The sequence below is a fragment of the Choloepus didactylus genome, chromosome 26, assembly GCF_015220235.1.
Source record: "Choloepus didactylus isolate mChoDid1 chromosome 26, mChoDid1.pri, whole genome shotgun sequence".
Classification (NCBI taxonomy): Eukaryota; Metazoa; Chordata; class Mammalia; order Pilosa; family Megalonychidae; genus Choloepus; species Choloepus didactylus.
Window position 1 is genome coordinate 15,082,910 of NC_051332.1, and position 22,156 is coordinate 15,105,065.

At 37.9% G+C, this 22,156-nt stretch overlaps 1 pseudogene; it reads right to left on the reverse strand.

The window, feature by feature from the left end:
- Positions 1-18,490: 18,490 nt before the first annotated feature.
- LOC119520781 lies at positions 18,491-19,392 on the reverse strand (annotated as a pseudogene).
- Positions 19,393-22,156: the final 2,764 nt, after the last annotated feature.

Sequence of the window (22,156 nt, forward strand, 5' to 3'; positions counted from 1 at the left end):
AAAGAAAAGAAAGAAAGAAAAAAAGAGAAAGAAAAGAAAGGAAGGAAGAAAGAAAGGAAGGAAGGAAGAAAAAAGAGAAAGAAAGAAAGAAAATTAAAGGAAGGAAGAAAACAAGGAAGGAAGGAAGGAAGGAAGGAAGGGAAAGCATAAAGTTGAACAAAATGTAGACAATTGGTGAATATGAGTAAAAGATGGTAAGGGACTTATTTAGTATCCTTGCAATGTTCATTTAAGAATGAAATTACATCAACACAGAGTTAAAAAAATGATGGTAATTGTTTTAGTTTCCTGGATGCTAAGTCAAATACCACACAGTGGGTTGTGTGCTGGTTTGAAGCTGTTATGGATCCCAGAAGAGCTGTGATCTCTTTTTTTTTTCCAAATAATAAAAAAGATGAGAAAAAGAAAAATAACATGTCACACAATACAATATACTAGTAAGGATATAAAACAACATCACCACCAAGAATCCCATATCCCTCCACTATATCCCTCTCTCATACACAGTTAGCATTGGTATATTGCCTCTGTTACATTTAATAGAAGCATATTACAATGTTACTGTTGACCATAGGCTCCAGTTTGCTTTTGTTGTTTTCTCCCAGATACCATCCCCTTTTCAACACTCTGCATGGTTGGCATTCATTTGCTTTCCCACATGCAAAAACATTTTTATATTTGCACATTTAGTAACAGTCATTGGCCACTGCAGTTTTTGCCAAGTTATACAGTCCTAGGCTTTATCATCTATCTTTACCTCTGGTGTCATAATTCTCCTATCCCACCTCTTTGAGCTTTACTCACAGACATCTTTGTTTGGTGCACTTACAATACAACACAGTATTATGTTATCTATTTCTGGATCTATACAATCTATCCAGCTAAACATTCTGTAGTTCTTCGGCATCAAATGCCAGATCTCTACCCTGAGCTGTGATCTTTTAGTACAGTCTTTTTGAGTAGAATTTTGATTTGATTGTTTTCATGGAGATGTGACCCACCCAATAGTGGGGGGGAGGGACTCTGATTATATTATTTCTATGGAGGTGTGAACCTGTCCATTCAGGGTTGATCTTGATTAGTTTGTTGGGGTCCTTTAAGAGAGCTCAAAGAGAGAAGGAGCTCAGAGAAGCTGAGAGAGACATTTTGGAGAGAAGCTAAGATATGTAATCCAGAGTCTACCCCTGGGAGAAGCTAAGAGCTGACACAGACCCAGACATTTGGAGATACAGACAGAAAGACATTTGGAGATGCTAAGCTAACAGATGATGCCCAGAGTTTGTCCTGGAGAAGCTAAGAGTGGACTCCCAGATGCTTAGATGCACAGGAGCTGAAGAAGTGTAGAAAGACAAAATTCCAGAGATTTTGGAGAAAGCCATTTTGAAACCAGAACCCAGAAGCACAGAAGCAGCAGACACAAGCCACATGTCTTCCCAGCTGACAGAGGTGTTTTGGATGCCATTGGTCTTCCTTCAGTGAAGGTATCCTCTTGTTGATGCCTTAGTTTGGACACTTTTATGACCTTAGAACTTTAATTCTGTAACTTAATAAATCCCATTTATAAAAGTCTCTCCATTTCTGTTTTTTCTGCATAACAGCAGCTTTAGCAAACTGAAACAGCTTGGTTTAAAACAGGATGATTTTAGCTCACAGTTTTGAGTGTAGGAAGAGTCCACAATCAAGGCCTCAGTCAGCAAGGGTATACTTTCTTCCTAAAGACTGGCATTCTGGACCTGGCTGCTGGGATCCCTGGTCCTTGAATTTTCTGTCACATGGCAATGCACATGGCAGCCTCTCCTGGCTTCTTTCTCTTTCTGTTTCCTTTGACTTCCAGCGTCTTGCTGCTCCCTTTCACTTTCCCTCTTTGCAAATGTCCCTATAAGGCCTTCAGTAATAGGATTAAGTCCCATCATGACTGCGTTAGGCCACACCTTAACTGAAGTAACCTTATCAATAAGTCCTATTACAAGGGTTCATACCCATGGGAATGGACTAACTTTAAGAACATGTTTTTCTGGGGTACATAGCTCAAAGCCACCATAGAAAACATATCAGCTATAAAAAGAGACATTAAAAGTTATGTTCACAGAACAAACTCATATTCTTATTTACCATGTGTGGGGACCTAGGGCCTGGGCTGCCCTTCTATAATGGGGAATTAGGCCCCACAGCACATAGCAGCCTACATGACTGGGTCATAAGTTGAAGGTCATCAGATCTTTTCAAGGAGGAAATTATGTACAAGGTATTGCAAAGCATTGAAACTGCACCACCACCACTGTTGATATAACATATCTCCAGACCACTGTGTCATAAGAGTCTGTTCTCATACCCTGTGGAATAGCTTTGTCCTAAACCTTATAAGCTATCCCTTTGCACCCCCACAGTTGTGGAATGGTAATTCCATTTCCTTGGATGGTTGTCACCAGGGACACTCTCCCTTCTGTAGCTCCCAATAAACCCATGCCTCATTCTGTGTCTGCCATATTCTTTGGTCTTAGGGCTGAGTAAGCCCAAGCCCTCCAAGACCTTGGTTTGAACACCATGTTTGAAAACATTTAATATGAAGATTTAAATAAAATCAATGTGTAGTGTAAAGTAAATCTTTTTATTAAATCACCTATTAGTATTCTAAAATCTTCTACAGTTTACCATAATGTCCTATATAAATATTGTTAAAGAACATACAGAATATTTTCTTTGTGAAAAAAAATATTTTTTAAAGCTAAGAGGTATTCTAAACCCACAAGCATTCATATGAATGCTGTTACAGATGACAGACTTTTAATTAGAAAGCCTTTAGCTGTATTCCACAAGATAGACTGTAATTTTCTGAATCTGTGTATCTAAACATTATATTCCCTCTTTTTCTTTTCTTTTCTTTTTTTCTTTTCTTTTTTCTTTTTTCTTTTCTTTTCTTTTCTTTTCATTCTTTTTTATACATACCATCTTCATGGAAATGTTCATATCAATAAATACAGAAGTTACCAATTTGCAAATAGCCTCTAAGTATGAAAACACACACACACAAAACTGGTTTGGTTTTTTTTTTTTTTTTTAAATCATCATTTTATTGAGATATATTCACATACCACGCAGTCATACAAAACAAATTGTACTTTCGATTGTTTACAGTACCATTACATAGTTGTACATTCATCACCTAAATCAATCCCTGACACCTTCATTAGCACACACACAAAAATAACAAGAATAATAATTAGAGTGAAAAAGAGCAATTGAAGTAAAAAAGAACACTGGGTACCTTTGTCTGTTTGTTTCCTTCCCCTACTTTTCTACACATCCATCCATAAACTAGACAAAGTGGTGTTTGGTCCTTATGGCTTTCCCAATCCCATTGTCACCCCTCATAAGCTACATTTTTATACAACTGTCTTCGAGATTCATGGGTTCTGGGTTGTAGTTTGATAGTTTCAGGTATCCACCACCAGCTACCCCAATTCTTTAGAACCTAAAAGGGTTGTCTAAAGTGTGCATAAGAGTGCCCACCAGAGTGACCTCTCGGCTCCTTTTGGAATCTCTCTGCCACTGAAGCTTATTTCATTTCCTTTCACATCCCCCTTTTGGTCAAGAAGATGTTCTCCGTCCCACGGTGCCAGGTCTACATTCCTCCCTGGGAGTCATATTCCACGTTGCCAGGGAGATTCACTTCCCTGGGTGTCTGATCCCACGTAGGGGGGAGGGCAGTGATTTCACCTTTCAAGTTGGCTTAGCCAGAGAGAGAGGGCCACATCTGAGCAACAAAGAGGCATTCAGGAGGAGACTCTTAGGCACAAATACAGGGAGGCCTAGCCTCTCCTTTGCAGCAACCGTCTTCCCAAGGGTAAAACTTATGGTAGAGGGCTCAACCCATCAAACCACCAGTCCCCTATGTCTGTGGTCATGTTAGCAACCATGGAGGTGGGGTAGGCGAATACCCCTGCATTCTCCACAGGCTCCTCAAGGGGGCACTACATCTTTTTTTTTTTTTTTTTTTTTTCCCCTTGTTTGTCTTTTTTCTTTTTTTTTTTTTTTTTTTTTTTTTTAACTTTCCCTTCTTTTTTCAAATCACCTGTATGAAAAAAAAAGTTAAAAAGAAAAACAAACATACAATAAAAGAGCATTTCAAAGAGACCATAGCAAGGGAGTAAGAAAAAGACAACTAACCTAAGATAACTGCTTAACTTCCAACATGTTCCTACTTTACCCCAAGAAAGTTACATAATATAGCAACATTTCAGTGAACTTGTTCCTACTACAACCATCAGAAATTAACAGACCATAGTCATTTCTGGGCATCCCCAGAACGTTAAATAGCTTATCTGTTCTTCCTGGATTATTGTTCCCCCTTCCTTAATTGCTCTCTACTGCTAGTTCCCCTACATTCTACATTATAAACCATTTGTTTTACATTTTTCAAAGTTCACATTAGTGGTAGCATATAATATTTCTCTTTTTGTGCCTGGCTTATTTCGCTCAGCATTATGTCTTCAAGGTTCATCCATGTTGTCATATGTTTCACCAGATCGTTCCTTCTTACTGCCGCATAGTATTCCATTGTGTGTATATACCACATTTTATTTATCCACTCATCTGTTGAAGGACATTTGGGTTGTTTCCATCTCTTGGCAATTGTGAATAATGCTGCTATGAACATTGGCGTGCAGATATCTGTTCGTGTCACTGCTTTCCGATCTTCCGGGTATATACCGAGGAGTGCAATCGCTGGATCGAATGGTAGCTCTATATCTAGTTTTCTAAGGAACTGCCAGACTGACTTCCAGAGTGGCTGAACCATTATACAGTCCCACCAACAATGAATAAGAGTTCCAATTTCTCCACATCCCCTCCAGCATTTGTAGTTTCCTGTTTGTTTAATGGCAGCCATTCTAACCGGTGTTAGATGGTATCTCATTGTGGTCTTAATTTGCATCTCTCTAATAGCTAGTGAAGCTGAACATTTTTTCATGTGTTTCTTGGTTATTTGTATTTCCTCTTCAGAGAACTGTCTTTTCATATCTTTTGCCCATTTTATAATTGTGCTGTCTGTACTATTGTCATTGAGTTGTAGGATTTCTTTGTATATGCAAGATATCAGTCTTTTGTCAGATACATGGTTTCCAAAAATTTTTTCCCATTGAGTTGGCTGCCTCTTTACCTTTTTGAGAAATTCCTTTGAGGTGCAGAAACTTCTAAGCTTGAGGAGTTCCCATTTATCTATTTTCTCTTTTGTTGCTTGTGCTTTGGGTGTAAAGTCTAGGAAGTGGCCTCCTAATACAAGGTCTTGAAGATGTTTTCCTACATTATCTTCTAGGAGTTTTATGGTACTTTCTTTTATATTGAGATCTTTGGTCCATTTTGAGTTAATTTTTGTGTAGGGGGTGAGGTAGGGGTCCTCTTTCATTCTTTTGGATATGGATATCCAACTCTCCCAGCCCCATTTGTTGAAAAGACCATTATGGCTCAGTTCGGTGACTTTGGGGGCCTTATCAAAGATCAGTCGGCCATAGATCTGAGGGTCTATCTCTGAATTCTCAATTCGATTCCATTGATCTATATGTCTATCTTTGTGCCAGTACCATGCTGTCTTGGCAACTGTGGCTTTATAATAAGCTTCAAAGTCAGGGAGTGTAAGTCCTCCCACTTCGTTTTTCTTTTTTAGAGTGTCTTTAGCAATTCGAGGCATCTTCCCTTTCCAAAGAAATTTGATAACTAGCTTTTCCAAGTCTGCAAAGTAGGTTGTTGGAATTTTGATTGGAATTGCATTGAATCTGTAGATGAGTTTGGGTAGAATTGACATCTTAATGACATTTAGCCTTCCTATCCATGAACATGGAATATTTTTCCATCTTTTAAGGTCCCCTTCTATTTCTTTTAGTAGAGTTATGTAGTTTTCTTTGTATAGGTCTTTTACATCTTTGGTTAAGTTGATTCCTAGGTACTTGATTTTTTTAGTTGCTATTGAAAATGGTATCTTTTTCTTGAGTGTCTCTTCAGTTTGTTCATTTCTAGCATATAGAAACATTACTGACTTATGTGCATTAATCTTGTATCCCGCTACTTTGCTAAATTTGTTTATTAGCTCTAGTAGGTGTATCGTTGATTTCTCAGGGTTTTCTAGATATAAGATCATATCATCTGCAAACAATGACAGTTTTACTTCTTCTTTCCAATTTGGATGCCTTTTATTTCTTTGTCTTGCCGGATTGCCCTGGCTAGCACTTCCAGCACAATGTTGAATAACAGTGGTGACAGCGGGCATCCTTGTCTTGTTCCTGATCTTAGAGGGAAGGCTTTCAGTCTCTCACCATTGAGTACTATGCTGGCTGTGGGTTTTTCATATATGCTCTTTTTCATGTTGAGGAAGTTTCCTTCAATTCCTACCTTTTGAAGTGTTTTTATCAAAAAGGGATGTTGGATTTTGTCAAATGCTTTTTCAGCATCTATTGAGATGATCAATTGATTTTTCCCTTTCGAGTTTTTAATGTGTTGTAATACATTGATTGTTTTTTCTGATGTTGAACCATCCTTGCATGCCTGGAATGAACCCCACTTGGTCATGGTGTATGATTTTTTTAATGTGTCTTTGGATTCGATTTGCAAGTATTTTGTTGAGGATTTTTGCATCTATATTCATTAGGGAGATTGGCCGGTAGTTTTCCTTTTTTGTAGCATCTTTGCCTGGTTTTGGTATTAGATTGATGTTAGCTTCATAAAATGAGTTAGGTAGTGTTCCATTTTTTTCAATGTTTTGAAAGAGTTTGAGTAAGATTGGTGTCAGTTCTTTCTGGAAAGTTTGGTAGAATTCCCCTGTGAAGCCATCTGGCCCTGGGCATTTATTTGTGGGAAGATTTTTGATGACTGATTGGATCTCTTTGCTTGTGATGGGTTGGTTGAGGTCTTCTATTTCTTCTCTGGTCAGTCTAGGTTGTTCATATGTTTCCAGGAAATTGTCCATTTCTTCTACATTATCCAGTTTGTTGCCATACAGTTGTTCATAATATCCTCTTATAATTTTTTTAATTTCTTCAGGATCTGCAGTTATGTCACCTTTTTCATTCATTATTTTGTTTATATGGGTCTTCTCTCTTTTTGATTTTGTCAGTCTAGCTAGGGGCTTGTCAATCTTGTTGATCTTCTCAAAGAACCAACTTTTGGTGATATTTATCCTTTCTATTGTTTTTTTGTTCTCTATGTCATTTATTTCTGCTTTAATCCTTGTTATTTCTTTTCTTCTACTTGGTTTAGGATTGGTTTGCTGTTCATTTTCTAGCTTCTTCAGTTGATCCATTAGTTCTTTGATTTTGGCTCTTTCTTCCTTTTTAATATATGCGTTTAGTGCTATAAATTTCCCCCTTAGCACTGCTTTTGCTGCATCCCATAGGTTTTGGTATGTTGTGTTCTCATTTTCATTCGTCTCTATATATTTAGCAATTTCTCTTGCTATTTCTTCTTTAACCCACTGATTGTTTAGGAGTGTGTTGTTTAACCTCCAGGTATTTGTGAATTTTCTAAGTCTCTGATGGTTATTGACTTCTAATTGTATTCCATTGTGGTCAGAGAATGTGCTTTGAATAATTTCAATCTTTTTAAATTTATTGAGGCTTGTTTTATGTCCCAGCATATGATCTATTCTGGAGAAAGTTCCGTGAGCACTAGAAAAGTATGTGTATCCTGGTGATTTGGGATGTAATGTCCTGTAGATGTCTGTTAAATCTAATTCATTTATCAGATTGTTTAGGTTTTCAATTTCCTTATTGGTCTTCTGTCTGGTTGATCTATCTATAGGAGAGAGTGATGTGTTGAAGTCTCCCACAATTATTGTGGAAACATCAATTGCTTCCTTTAGTTTTGCCAATGTTTCTCTCATGTATTTTGTGGCACCTTGATTGGGTGCATAGACATTTACGATTGTTATTTCTTCTTGCTGAATTGCCCCTTTTATTAGTATGTAGTGGCCTTCATTGTCTCTCAAAACATCCCTGCATTTGAAGTCTATTTTATCTGAGATTAATATTGCTACACCTGCTTTCTTTTGGCTGTAGCTTGCATGAAATATTTTTTTCCATCCTTTCACTTTCAATTTCTTTGTGTCCCTGTGTCTAAGATAAGTCTCTTGTATGCAACATATTGATGGTTCATTTTTTTTGATCCATTCTGCGAATCTATATCTTTTAATTGGGGAGTTTAATCCATTTACATTCAACGTTAAAACCGTGAAGGCATTTCTTGAATCGGCCATCTTATCCTTTGGATTATGTTTGCCATATTTTTCCCTCTCTCTATTAATATCCTTTATTGTACCCATACCGAATCTCTTTAGTACTGAACCTTTCTCCAAGTCTCTCTGTCCTGTCTTTGTTTCTCTGTCTGTAGGGCTCCCTTTAGTATCTCCAGTAGGGCAGGTCTCTTGTTAGCAAATTCTCTCAGCATTTCTTTGTCTGTGAAAAATTTAAGCTCTCCCTCAAATTTGAAGGAGAGCTTTGCTGGATAAAGTATTCTTGGCTGGAAATTCCTCTCTCTCAGAATTTTAAATATATCGTGCCATTGCCTTCTCGCCTCCATGGTGGCTGCTGAGTAGTCACTACTTAGTCTTATGCTGTTTCCTTTGTATGTGGTGAATTGCTTTTCTCTTGCTGCTTTCAGAACTTGCTCCTTCTCTTCTATGTTTGACAGTGTGATCAGTATATGTCTCGGAGTGGGTTTTTTTGGATTTATTCTATTTGGAGTTCGCTGAGCATTTATGATTTGTGTATTTATGTTGTTTAGAAGATTTGGGAAGTTTTCCCCAACAATTTCTTTGAATACTCTTCCTAGACCTTTACCCTTTTCTTCCCCTTCTGGGACACCAATGAGTCTTATATTCGGACGCTTCATATTATCTATCATATCCCTGAGGTCCATTTCGAGTTTTTCAATTTTTTTCCCCATTCTATCTTTTATGCTTTCATTTTCCATTCTGTCATCTTCCAGGTCACTGATTCATTGTTCAACTTCCTCTAGTCTTGTACTATGAGTGTCCAGAATCTTTTTAATTTGGTCAACAGTTTCTTTAATTTCCATAAGATCATCCATTTTTTTATTTAGTCTTGCAATGTCTTCTTTATGCTCTTCTAGGGTCTTCTTGATTTCCTTCATATCCCGTACTAGGGTCTCATTGTTCATCTTTAGTTCTTTGAGTAGCTGCTCTAGGTGTGTCTCTTCTGGTCTTTTGATTTGGGTGCTTGGGCTTGGGTTATCCATATCGTCTGGTTTTTTCATATGCTTTATAATTTTCTGTTGTTTTTGGCCTCGTGGCATTTGCTGTCCTTGATAGGGTTCTTTTAGGGTTTGTAGACCAGTTGAAGTCCTTATCTCTAATTTATCAGATCTACAGCTTCGTGGAGTACACTTTCTCTAACTAACCAGCAGGTGGCGTCCACGAGCCACCTGTTCTCCACAAGCCAGATCTCCCCTGCTCAGCCTTTTTGGTGAGTGGGGGAGTGAATCTTGTGGGGCCCAATTGGTGTCCCAAGCTTGCGTGTGTAGTTGGTGTTGCCTGCCCTGTATGTGGGGCGTGTTTCTGGGCAGTCGGGGAGGGGGGGTGGCCCTAACAATCAAATCTCCCTGATGATCCTAGAGTTTTAAAGCTACTGCAATAGTCTAATCCTTCAGTTCAGTCCTGCCACAGTTTGTCTCTGCCACTGACCCACAAGTCTTTGGTATTGGCGTATGGCTCCTGAGACTTGCAAGTGGGCCCCTCTTCCAGGCTGTGCACCCCGGGTCCTCTGTTGAGGGATGACTGTGCTATGTCACAGGTGAGTGCCGTCCCCCCAGGGCAGTTCTGGGCTGCTGGGCTGTGTTGGGAGGCTCCCAGTCTGCTCAAATGATGGCTGAATGGGGCTCTGTTAATTCACACTGCTCCCCCTTCCCAGCTCTGGGACATTCAGCTGAGGTTGCAGGGAAGGCTAATGTCCACGCCCAGTTTTGGGGTGTGTGCCTGTTATTTGAAGCACTTCCGTCACACTGGGTTGTCTGGGGCAGCTCTGGGCTATGGGGCTGGCGATGGGCAGGAGTGTTTCCTGTCCACCAGGATGGTGGCTGTGAGCGGACACCCCCCTTTTCTTGGGAAGTTGTGTTGTTTAGTGAATTTTCTCAGCCACTGGATTATTGCCTTTTGTCTCAGAGCTCTCTTATTTCTGCTCTTGACTTGATGTGCCCAAATTTCAATTCTTTGAAGCTTTCTGTATTGAGCTTCTTAGAGTAATTGTTTTAGAAAAAGCAAAAAGGATTTAAAAAAAAAAAAAAAAAAAAAAAACGGCCCTCCTCAGAGATCTAATGGGTTATTGAAATGCTAATAGACAAAGCAACCAGGGCCATTAAGGAAAGGTGCCCTGGGCAGAGAGATCAGCCTTGCTTCGGGATTTGCATATGCGCCTCAAGGCCTGATCTCCGCCCTTCCCCTTTCTGTGTTCACCAGAACTCCAAAAATCCTCTGCTTTTACTTTGGAGCTTCTCGTGTTGTTTTCCTTCTATGCCCGTCTCCTCTCTGCTGGGCTGGCTGCTCTCAGAGTCTCTGGTGTCTGGCCTCAGTCTATCTATGGTTGGAGTTTGAATCAGTAGAATGAGTTTCCGATGAGAGCAGCCACTGCAATTCTCCCTTCTCCTTCCTGGAGCTGACAGCCCCTCCTCCCCCGGGACTGAGCCTGGCAGGGAGGGGCGCGGGTCCCCTGGCCGCAAAAACTTACAGATTTCGGTGATCTCAGCAGTTCCACGTTTTCATGAGTGTTGTATGAAGTATGCCCAAAGACAGATTGCTCTGTGGTGTCCAGTCCACGCAGTTCCTGGCTTTTTACCTACTTTCCTGGAGGAGTAACTAAAACATACAGCTCACCAGTCTGCCATCTTGCCCCGCCTCCCTGGTTTGGTTTTTACTATAAATAAATCTGATCTATATTTTACTTTATGAAATATATAAATCTATAACCTATTCTTTCAAAGTTTCTGGCAGGATATCTTCTTTCTAGCCAGATCTGATATCATTAGAATATACTTATTTTCTACCTATGCACAGGGCAAATAATTGTCTTTTCCCATTATTGAGAAGAGTATGCTCATCCTATATCCCTCCCTTGTTCATATTCCTAACTATTGTGTAAAAGATGAATATTAATAACCCATTATTCACATATAGGATATAACATTTTTCCAAAACATATTTTCAAAGTTCTCCTAGAACTTAGAGTACATTTTTCAAGGAAAGGAAAAAGAAGTTAGATTGAATATGCTACCCAGTCAACTAACAAAGTGTAATAAATAGAATAATGGCTCAGAAAGAGGTTCACATCCTAATCCTTTGAAACTGTGAATGTACAATATTACATGACAAGGAGAAATTAAGATTGCTTATCAGTTGACTTTAAAATAGGGACATTATCCTGAATTATTCAGGAGAGTCCAATATAATCATAATGGTTCTTTAAAGTGGAAAAGGAAGGCAAAATAGGATAGCAGAATCAAGGAGAGATTTAAAGATGCTATGCTGCTGGCTTTGGAAAGGGCTATGACCAAGAAATGTATGTAGCCTCTAGAAGCTGGAAAAATCAAGGGAATGGATTCTCCCAAGAGCCCTCAGAAAGAATAGAGCTCTGCCAGTGCCTTGATTTTAGCTCAGTGAGACCCATTTTGGATTTATGATCTCCAGAATTGTAAGATAATACCTTTGTGTTGTTTTAAACCAGCAAGTTTGAGGTAATATTTTATAGCAACAATAGTAAACTAATACACAAACTAAATCATGTTGAATGTTTCTACTACACTGATTACAAACTCTTCACTTCCTGCCTTTTCTTTTTCACTCATTTCTCTACTAATCCCAGATAGTGAATGGAAACATCTGATTATATAATGTTTCTAGTATCCTGTGACAAAAGAAGAAGGTGCAATAAGGGTAGGAAAAGGAAAGGAAGAAAAGCAAGAACAAGGGAAAAAGAAGGAATAGTAGAAAGGAAAGGAATATAGAAGATCAAGATCAACCTTAATGAAATACTCTTGAAAAGCAAAAAGAGGAATGAAAGGTTACACTACAATCAATCCCAAGTAGGCTGGAGGGAAACATCTTCCTGTTTCATTCTCCAGAAATCAGCAGATATTCAGTTAAGAAGAAAAGTGAACCCCAGTAGCACTATTGAATTCTCTATTTGCAAATCAATTAAAACTTTTTAAAGGACTGAAACAATTCAAATTCAATGGCTAAATATCCCCCAAACTGAGATTGTGAGTTTATATTAACTCAATATGTAAGGTATGCAATATAATACAACCATGTAAATCACATATATTCATTGAAATATTACAAATTAGTGTTAAAGCCATTAATATGAGAATTGATTGCATTTTAAAATTCACAAAAACTGTAAACTTTTATTTTTAAAAGAAGTGAGAAGATAAAAGGAGATTAAAGTTCATTTTAAGTCTGCCATGTGATTCTGGCTATGGACGGAGATTTGGGGACAAGCCTTTCCTCAAGGTCATTATCATTTTACATCTTTCTCTTTAAAGACACTTCCAGGGGGTAAAGAAAGGAAGAATTATTGTCTGTGATCCTGAGAAATGATAGATCTCAGTGAGAGACAGAACAAGGACCAACAAAGTCTGCCTCCTACCAGGCCCTGAGTTTGTGGAGTAAGAGATTCTCTAGCACTAACTCTTCAGAAAGCAAAGCTTCAGGCAACATGCCTACTTTTATTTAGGTCAGCTGCTTTCAAATCATTTCAGGGTGAGATACAAAAAAAAGGAAAATTGAAGTTCTGGAAAATACTGGTGTGATTTTTAACTATAGAGAAGTTTTATGGGAAAAAAGGGAATTCAATTAAACTGTTATGTTTTGAGCATGCACAATTCATTGGCAAGAAACTATTGTCAGAAGTAAGGGGACTGTAAAATTATTAAGAGGATGCTAATAAGATAATAAAGTGTATCCATTCTTGAATGAGAGAAAAGTATGCATGTGAATAAGACAATGCCAATCATAAGCTTTATCATTTCAAAGAAAGGTGAGGCTGCATCAGATATAAGAAGGTCAGAGAGGGGAGGAAGGAATCCTTTGAGCAGGATCTTGATTCAAGGAGGAAGCAGGAAACCTCTAGGACCTTGTGGTAAAGACAATAGTGCCACAATTCAATGCAGTTCACAAATACTAACTTTCTGATCAGTGAAATTTAAACAATAAAATTCATAGTTATTGAATTGCTATGTTGAATTCCTTAATATAAAGCTCTCTCTCAGGGGGACAGTATTTTTTTTAATTCAGAAAGAAAAGCTAAAGAGAATTCTGCATATAAAAGCAGAAGGATGTGCCTGAACTCTAAATCTGAGTTATTATGTTATCCTTATGGTTATTATCATTTTGCATTGCATAACAGAAGCCACAGCTGTATCTCTACCCACTGTAATTTATAGACCTGAGGACATACAAATAGTTTCCTCAAAGCTGGATGAGCCAGGCATGGGCTGCTGCAAAGAAATTGCTGAGAGCACAGAGTTCAGTAAAAGCTAAATTTGACAGTGATATTGAGGAGTTGTGCCCACAAGTGGATAAAGTTTCTAATTATTATCTGAGATACTGTGGATCATAACCTATTATAAAATTATAGAAATCATTTATATCTATAGCTTGATTTGAGGACTCACCATGAAATCACCTTTAATCAAAACTATTCCACAATTTTCATCCAGAAACTTCAGTGACCTCACCAAAGAATACTTGAAATACTACCATTGAATTTTTCTAGACCAATTTAAGTAATTTTTCAGGGATGACTTCTTCCAAAAATTTACTGTCTCCAAACTGGTTGAACTAATATAAGCTAGCATGGAACTAGAAGGGTTAGAAGAATGCATACAGGAGTGGTTATGTTAAAGGGTAGGATTTTTCTTTTTTTCTTTTCATTTTTTTAAGTCAACAGATGAATGATTGAAAGACTAAGGCAAAGTGAGGTCTGGGGATCCCTCAAACAGTTTGAAGATGGAGAAATTACCTGAGACTTCAGTTCTTCAACTTTCAAATCAAAGAGAATTGATTTGCCTCCAGCAGCTTTCTTTTAGTGCTTTATCTCAGTTTATCTCCACATATTTATGAGAATTTTATGACTATTACAGGCTGAAAAGTGATTTAATGTCATGGTATAAATAACTCTTAGAATGATAGAGATGATAGTGAAATCAAAACTCTCTCATTTTAGAAAGAGGGGAACAGAAACCTCATGAATTTAAATTATTCAACCAAGATTACAGCCTAGTTAATCAGTTTTGTATAATTTTTGTTTGTATAATTTTGATTCTCTTTTTACTACACTATACCACCTTCTTACAGCAAAATCTTGAGATCAAATTGGAGAGAATAATCTGATGTAAATAAGATCTGAGTTCCATAAGTAAGAGAACCTGCAGAAGTTAATCAGTCTCAACTACTTGAGTCCTCACCAATGAATGCAGTGACCAGGCATGGCTGTGTTCAGAAGGGAAAATAAGGCATATGTTTTCTTTTCTGTGTCAAACAAGAGGTGAACTTATCCAGGCAGAGAAATATTACCATAACCCCAAACACAACTTTGTTTCAAAATTAGGTTGAGTGTCTTTTATAGAACATAAACTAAACAAAAATTGAGGAAAAAAACAGATGAATAAACTTTTGAAAAGGTGAGGGAGGTAGGGCCCCTAGGGGGTTGACTTAGAAGATTTGTTTTACTTCTCTGGACTTTGTTTCCTCATCTGAGGCTAATCAATTGCTTTTGTATGGAGATAAGATGATCAGAATATATGCACTTCAATTTATTTTAGTATTTGTGCCAAGCAGCAGTAAGTACACATTTTCCAATATGAACTCCTTTGAATATCCATGAGTTCTGGATTAGAGATAATGCTGTTTATCCTCTCATGTTTTTCTTTTGGAATATTTTATTGTCTCTTTGGAATTTTCCCTATTGTATTAACTCCAAGAACAAAATAAACAATGTAACTGAATTCATTTTCTGAGGTCTTTCTCAGAGCCCAGAAGTTGCAAATGTTTGTTTTGTGGTGTTTTCGTTCTTCTACATCATCATTCTTCTGGGATACCTCCTCATCATGTTGACTGCACTGCCAACCCTTGCAAGTCTCCTATGTATTTTCTCTTACCTATTTGAATTCTGTGGGAATTTGTTACTCCTCAGTGACAGCTCCCAAGATGATTGCCTATTAGCCAAGACTAAAGCTATCACCTATGTGGTGTGTATGCTGCAACTGTTTGTGTCACATTTCTGAGACCTCCATACTTACTGTAGTGCCCTATGATCATTTTGTGACCATCTGCAAACCTCTACACTATATGACCATCATGGACCAGGACATGCAATAACATGTTGCTGGGAACCTGGTTAGTTGTGTTCATAAACTCCATTATCTAGGTGGCTCAGGTTCCAGCTACCCTTTTGTGGACCCAATGAGATTGACCACCATTATTGTGATATCTAACCTGTGCTGAAACTTGCCTGCACAGACATATATGTTGTTGTGTTGTCATGACAAACAACAGTGGGACTGACATTCTGGGGGCTTTGTTATCCTGCTAATCTCCTATATTGTCACCCTGATTTGCCTGAGAAAGCAGGTAGCAGTGGGCAGAGGCAAAGCTCTATCTGTGGCTCCCACATTGTTCATCATCTTTTTTGGTCCCTGAACTTTCATGTACATGCACCCTGATACTACCTTTTCAGAGGATAAGATGATCACTGTCTTTTACATCATTATCACCCCCATGTTAAATCCCCAGATTTATACACTAAGAAATGCATAAGCAAAGAATGCAATGAAGAAACTGTAGGGTAGGAAAGTTATTTTGGAGACTAATAACAATCAGTTGGAAGTAATGATATCTTAAGCTGTATGACATTATATTTTCTCAGCTTTGGTTAACTCATCTGCACAATGAAGACAATAATACAAACCTTGCAGAGTTTTGGGGAGGAAAATATTAAATAATAACATGTTTTATAGGAAAAAGTTAGTGTTTCTGCTAACTGCACTCTAATCTTTACCTGGAGTCTGTAGAGTGCATTCCCTATTAATATAAGGTGACAGATCTAGTTTAGTATGCTGCTGGAAACAGACATAATAAAACAGGTTGTTATTAACAGGGGAATTTTATTAGCTTACAAGCTTATAGTTTCAAGGCTGAGAAAAATGTCAAAATCAAAGCATGAACAGAGAAGAAGATGGCAGCATAAAGAGCAGTGGAAGCTAGATTGTCCCCTTGGAACAACTAATAACTGGGAACAACTAGTTAATAATCTAGAATAACTGCAGGGGGACAAACATGACTGCCCACTCATCATACATGAGACTAAATTGGGAAGAATGAGATTGCAGCATAAAATCTGTAAGTAAAAACTTCAGATCCAAGTCAGGAGCCCCCTACCCCCATGGCTCAAACTGAGAGCAGCACTCTCTGAGCAAGTGAATATAGCCCAGCTGAGCTCCAACTGGGGTTTTAGTTAACAAATGTGGACTGCTCAATACAGGATACAAATCCCCAAAAAGCAGGCAGAGGCTTTTGGTGACAACTGACCTTGGAGAGTTGGAAGGTGGCCATGGACTGGCCCTAAAGGGGGGTCTCTGTCCCTTTTTTGGATCAGTGGAGAAAGCCTTAGTCATTTTCAGTTCCCAGTGCTCTGATGCAGACAAGGATGGAGTTAGCACAGGCAGAGAGACTATTCAAATGTAAATGACCTCTCCCTAGGGGTGAATTTTCCCCAAGAAGAAGAAGGTGATGCCAAACTCTACTACCAGCCTTCCATTCAGAACAAGATCCCAGAGCCTGGGGAAAACAGCCATGGGCCATACCTCCTTACACCAGTCTGGAGCTACAGGCTGATAGGCACTACCTGCTGGGCAGAAAAGCACAGTGAGTTGAGGCCTCACAGGGTATACCAATCTTGTAAGACACACCCTCAGGGAGATGTGATACTATTGCTTCCTTCTGAGACCTGAGACTGTTCTGGTCTGGGAAAACATGATTAGGGTAATCAAGGAAATCAGATGCCTAGACAACAGAAAACTATTACCTACACTAAGAAAAATGAAGTTATGGCCCATCCAAAGGAACAAAGTTACACTTCAACTGAGATGCAAGAATTTAAACAACTAATACTAAATCAGTTAAAAAAGTTTATGGAAGATATGCCAAAAGAGATGAAGCATATAATGAAAACACTGGATGCACATAAGGTAGAATTTTAAAGTTCTAGAAAACAACTGGCAGAATCTATGGAAATGAAAGGCACAACACAAGAGATGAAAGACACAATAGAAACATACAACAGTAGATCTCAAGAGGCAGAAGAAAACACTCAAGAACTGAAGAACATTGCTCTTGATGGCCTACACACAAAAGAATACAGAAAGAAAAGAATAGAAAAATATGAGCAACATCTCCAGGAACTTAAGAGCAAAACAAAATTCAGGAATGTATATGTCATGGGTATCCCAGAGGAGAAGAGAAGGGAAAAGGGGCAGAAGCAATAATAGAGGAAATAATCAATGAAAATTCCCCATCTTTTATGAAAGACAAACTTATGGATCCAAGAAGCTCATTTTTACAAAGGACTCTAGTCAGAGGATTAAGAACCCACCATGGATGAGATGGGTTTCAACTTGACTTAAGGTTCTACTCACCAAATGTCCTACATATAATGGGTCCGCACCACAGGAATAGATTAACTTTAATAATATACTTTTCAGCTTCAAACCATCATAAAAAGTGAATAAAAACAGTTCAATGTTAAGAATAGGTGACTGTGTCACAGATCAACAGGGTAAATAAAGTAGATTCCCCCTGTTCCATTTTGCTAATGCTGCCATTATGCAAAACACCAGAAAAAGATTGGCTTTTATAAAGGGGGTTTATTTGGCTACAAAGTTACAGTCTTAAGCCATAAAAGTGTTTAAGCTAAGGCATCAACTATAGGGTACCTTCACAGAAGAATGACCAATGGAGTCTGGAAAACCTGTTAGCTGGGAAGACACAGGCACATGGCTTGCATTTGCTCCAGGGTTCTGGTTTCAAGAAGGCTTTCTTCCATGATGTTTCTCTCTAGGCTTCTGGGAGTATTCTCTTAGTTTCTTCCAGGCAAATTCCAGACTAGCAAAAGTCTACCTTCATTGGCTATCTCCAAAATGACTGTCTCAGCTGCAGCAGCACTGAGGTCTTTCTGTTTGCCAGCTCTTTTATACCGCTCCAGTGATTTAGTTAAGACCCATGGGTGGGGTAACACCTCTATGGAAATTATCCAATCAAAGGTTTGCTCCCAGTTTATTGAGTCATATCTCCATGAAAACACTTAATCAATAGGTTCCAACCTAATCAGCACTAGTACATCTGTCCACACAAGATTGCATCAAAGTACATGGCATTTTGGGGGCCATAATATATCCAAACTTGCACACCCCCTTAGTTATTCATCTGCTGAATATTTCACTTGCTACCCCATAAATTTTTCATGGCAGTTTTCACATCTGCATTCCTCAATATATAGATCATAGGGTTAAGTAAGGGTGTCCCTATTGAACAAAACACAGCCACCATCTTGTCCACTGGAAATGTGGTTGGTGTTCGTGTGTATATGAATATACATGGCCCAAAAATATGACAACCACAATAAAATGGGATGTACAGGTGGACAGAGCTTTTCACCTTCCTTCTGCACTGTAGTTTCTCAGGGAATATAAAATAACTACAAAGGAGGTAAGAAACACTATGAAACACACCATGCATATAGACCCATTATTAGACACAACTAACAAATTCATCACATAAGTGTCCATGCAGGCAAGTTTCAACAAAGGCTGCAAGTCACAGAAAAAGTGATCAATTATATTGGAGCCACAGAAGGACAATCTCAAAGCCAGGTAAAGCTGTGCTGAAGAATGGATACAAGATCCCACCCAAGCCACAATCACCAACACACAACAGACACACTGACTCATGATGGTCGTGTATCACAGGTGCTTACAAATGGCCGCATAATGACCAAAGGCCATGAGAATGAACACAAAGACCTCCATGCACCCAAAGAAATGGAATGCAAAGACCTGAGTCCTGAAATCATTGTAGGAAATAATCTTTTTCTGAACAAGGGAATCCACAATCAACCTGGGGGCAGTGGTTGTAGAGTAGCAAGCAAAGGATAGGTAGAAGAGAAATTAGTACCTAGGACTCCTAAGCATCTGATTTGCCTTAATAGTCACCACAATGAGAAAATTTCCCAAAAGGGTTACAAGGTAAAGAATCAAGAAGACCCCAAATATTGCTTTCTGCTTTCCAGCATCCTGTGTCAACCCCAACAGAATGAATTCAGCCACACTCTTATTCATGACCAATCATAAGCTATAGATAGAATGCAGTTGACAAAGACTTAATCTGTAGAGAAAAGAAAAGAATTGACATCTTTCAGAGATCAGTGGGCTAAATTCTGAATTCCTTTTTTGTGCTCTACACTCTGTTACTTCTGCCTTTGTTGTGTACCAGAATTGCCCAGGAATCTAAATCTGCAGATGTCCAGGCCTCTTGCAGATGTGTCTATTGATTCAAGACCTCAATGGATTGAACCAAATGTTGTATATTTTGGAACAAAAATAAAATATCTTTCAAAAGTTTTGATTCCTAACAAAATTTTAAAAATGCAGAGCTTGTTCCTTGCTTGCCAAGTGACTAAATGCCTATGAAACTTGGTCTTTATATGAAAAATTGAATGCAAATATATGCCCTATCCTATACTCAGTTTCAATAAGAATTTATAACAAAAATTTACACATGCATATATGCCCATACATATACAAATATATAGCAGGTATTATGCAGCTTATCTACATCCTTTGAAACTTCACACTTTTCCAATATAATTAAGCACTAATAATGTGAAAAATCTCTCCTGAAGAAAATATCCTTAGTTCAATTTACTCACTTCTGTGTCTACTAGAAAACACTATTTTTTTTCATCTTGGGTGGAACATGTTTTACAAATAACTATTTTGACAACTTTTTACCTATGTTTCAAGATCGCAGGAGCCAGATTACCTGAGTTCAAATCTGAGTTCCACTATTTATTAGCTATGTTATTGGTTAAGTTACATTAGCTAAAATTAGTGTTACTGTGCAGATTAAATGAGAAAAAGAACACCTGCTCATAAAAACACTTTGCATGTGTCAGTCTTTGCTTTTTCCATTAGTATGTTATTGCTTTTTCCTTTCCATGTTTTTTAATTCTCTTTACTGTCATTGTTTTTATGTTTTCTACAGTCCAATCTGTCAATTTTCCCATTATGATGTAGTCCATTGTATCATACTATGAAAATTTTCATGTTTGTTTTGTTTTTCTTCATATTACCATGATTATCTTTTGTTTCACATGTTGAATCAAAATTAGCTGGAGTTATCTTGAGCAATGGGAAAAATGCTCCCCTCTTCTTAACATCTTAATATGAGTTTCATAATACATGTATAGAGGACCGTTAATTCTGTGTCACAAAGTGAGAGGAATTAGAAGAGTAGAAACCATCTGCAGAAGGAATTAAAATTATATAAGTGATAGCCTATAACTTCATTGGGACAGAGTCAGGTTCCAAACCAGGTTCTCTGAGATGTAAACACTGAAAACTTTGATGAGAGTTTGTGAACACAGTGACAGGTGCCTTGAGTCTGAAGCCACACCACCTAGAGTCAACCCCACCCCACTGTGACATTTAACAGTGGTGTGACATTTAACATGACCCTTGTTCCTTGATACCTCTGTGCTTTATTGTATTCACCTGCAAAGCAGAAATAATAAAACATTCTACATTTGAAGGTTAAATAATTTAAAATGTGTGAATCATATAGAAGATGCAGGTACCCAGTTCCTGCAATGAGTGGTTACTAGTGAATTTCCAAAAGCTATTTTAAACTTTTGAAGCATGAGTTCAAATTGCCCATGTACGCATAATAAAGCTGCAAAACTATATTAGGCATTAATTTCCTTTGCTGAGTGGCTGTAATCACATCAGCACTCTATGTAACTCTAGTTTTCTTATGGTAATTAAGAGCTAGAAAGGACTTTTCTGAATGTCTTTAATAAAGAAAAAAGAATAAAAGAATAAAAATTGCAGAACAGTGTGAATACCAATGGTCAATGATTAGAAGAAAGTAGAAATTTCTTTGTTGTGAAATGTTTGTGAAGCTGATATGCAAAAAAGGAGAACAAGTGCACTTGACTAAGAAAACTGAATTCAAAAGTTTAATGGAAATAATACAGGGCACACCATATAAGGAAGACCAATATGATAACCCTAGTTTTGCCAGACTAAAGAGTTGTAGTAGAAAAGCTTGAGAAAACAAGTTGTCCTAATAGGCAAAGTCTGTAAAACCAGGTTATGAAGGTTTGATATTTTTTCTATTGGCAATGCAGAAAATTTTGAGGCACAGAAATGGGAGAATATCTTTTATTAAGATTTCACTAGAACCTAAAAAATAAAAAGCAGGCAGAGTTATTGAATGGAAATTAGCCATCATTTTCTTCATGGAATTTAGTCACATTTCTCTTTTGAAATTATCTGTAATAATGTGCCTACCTCTACTGGATGTCAGGCCCCAGTGAGGACATGTTTTTCTTTCCTTGATTTAGAATCTCAGTGGTTTCTTTGGCTCCAACAAATGAAGAGCAGTCCTTCAGTTATTCCAAATGAGACTCAGTGTCTTCAGACTTCACACTTCCTTTTCTAAAGAAGGATGAGAAGTGCTCATTCTCAGTCTCTATGGAATGACATAACAATATAAGAAGCCCAAGATTTGGATGATGGTCTCACCTCTGCCTAATATGACTCTTGAATTTAGTCAAATTGGTTTATAGCTAAGTCTGAGTACAGTATTTGAAAAATGAGTGGACTCAAGAAAAATATTTTCCCTTCAGCTTTGAGTATCATATTGTTATTCCTAAAACATAGGATATAATAATTCATTTCACACAATTTTTAGTACTTACTAAATTTTAAATAGAATGTGTCAACTTAGTGGAAGAAAAACAGAACATTGGGTGAGATACCAATGTTTGTTTTACTGTGAGAATTTTTAACTCATACATGCCAGCAATTCAAACTGAAATTTCAT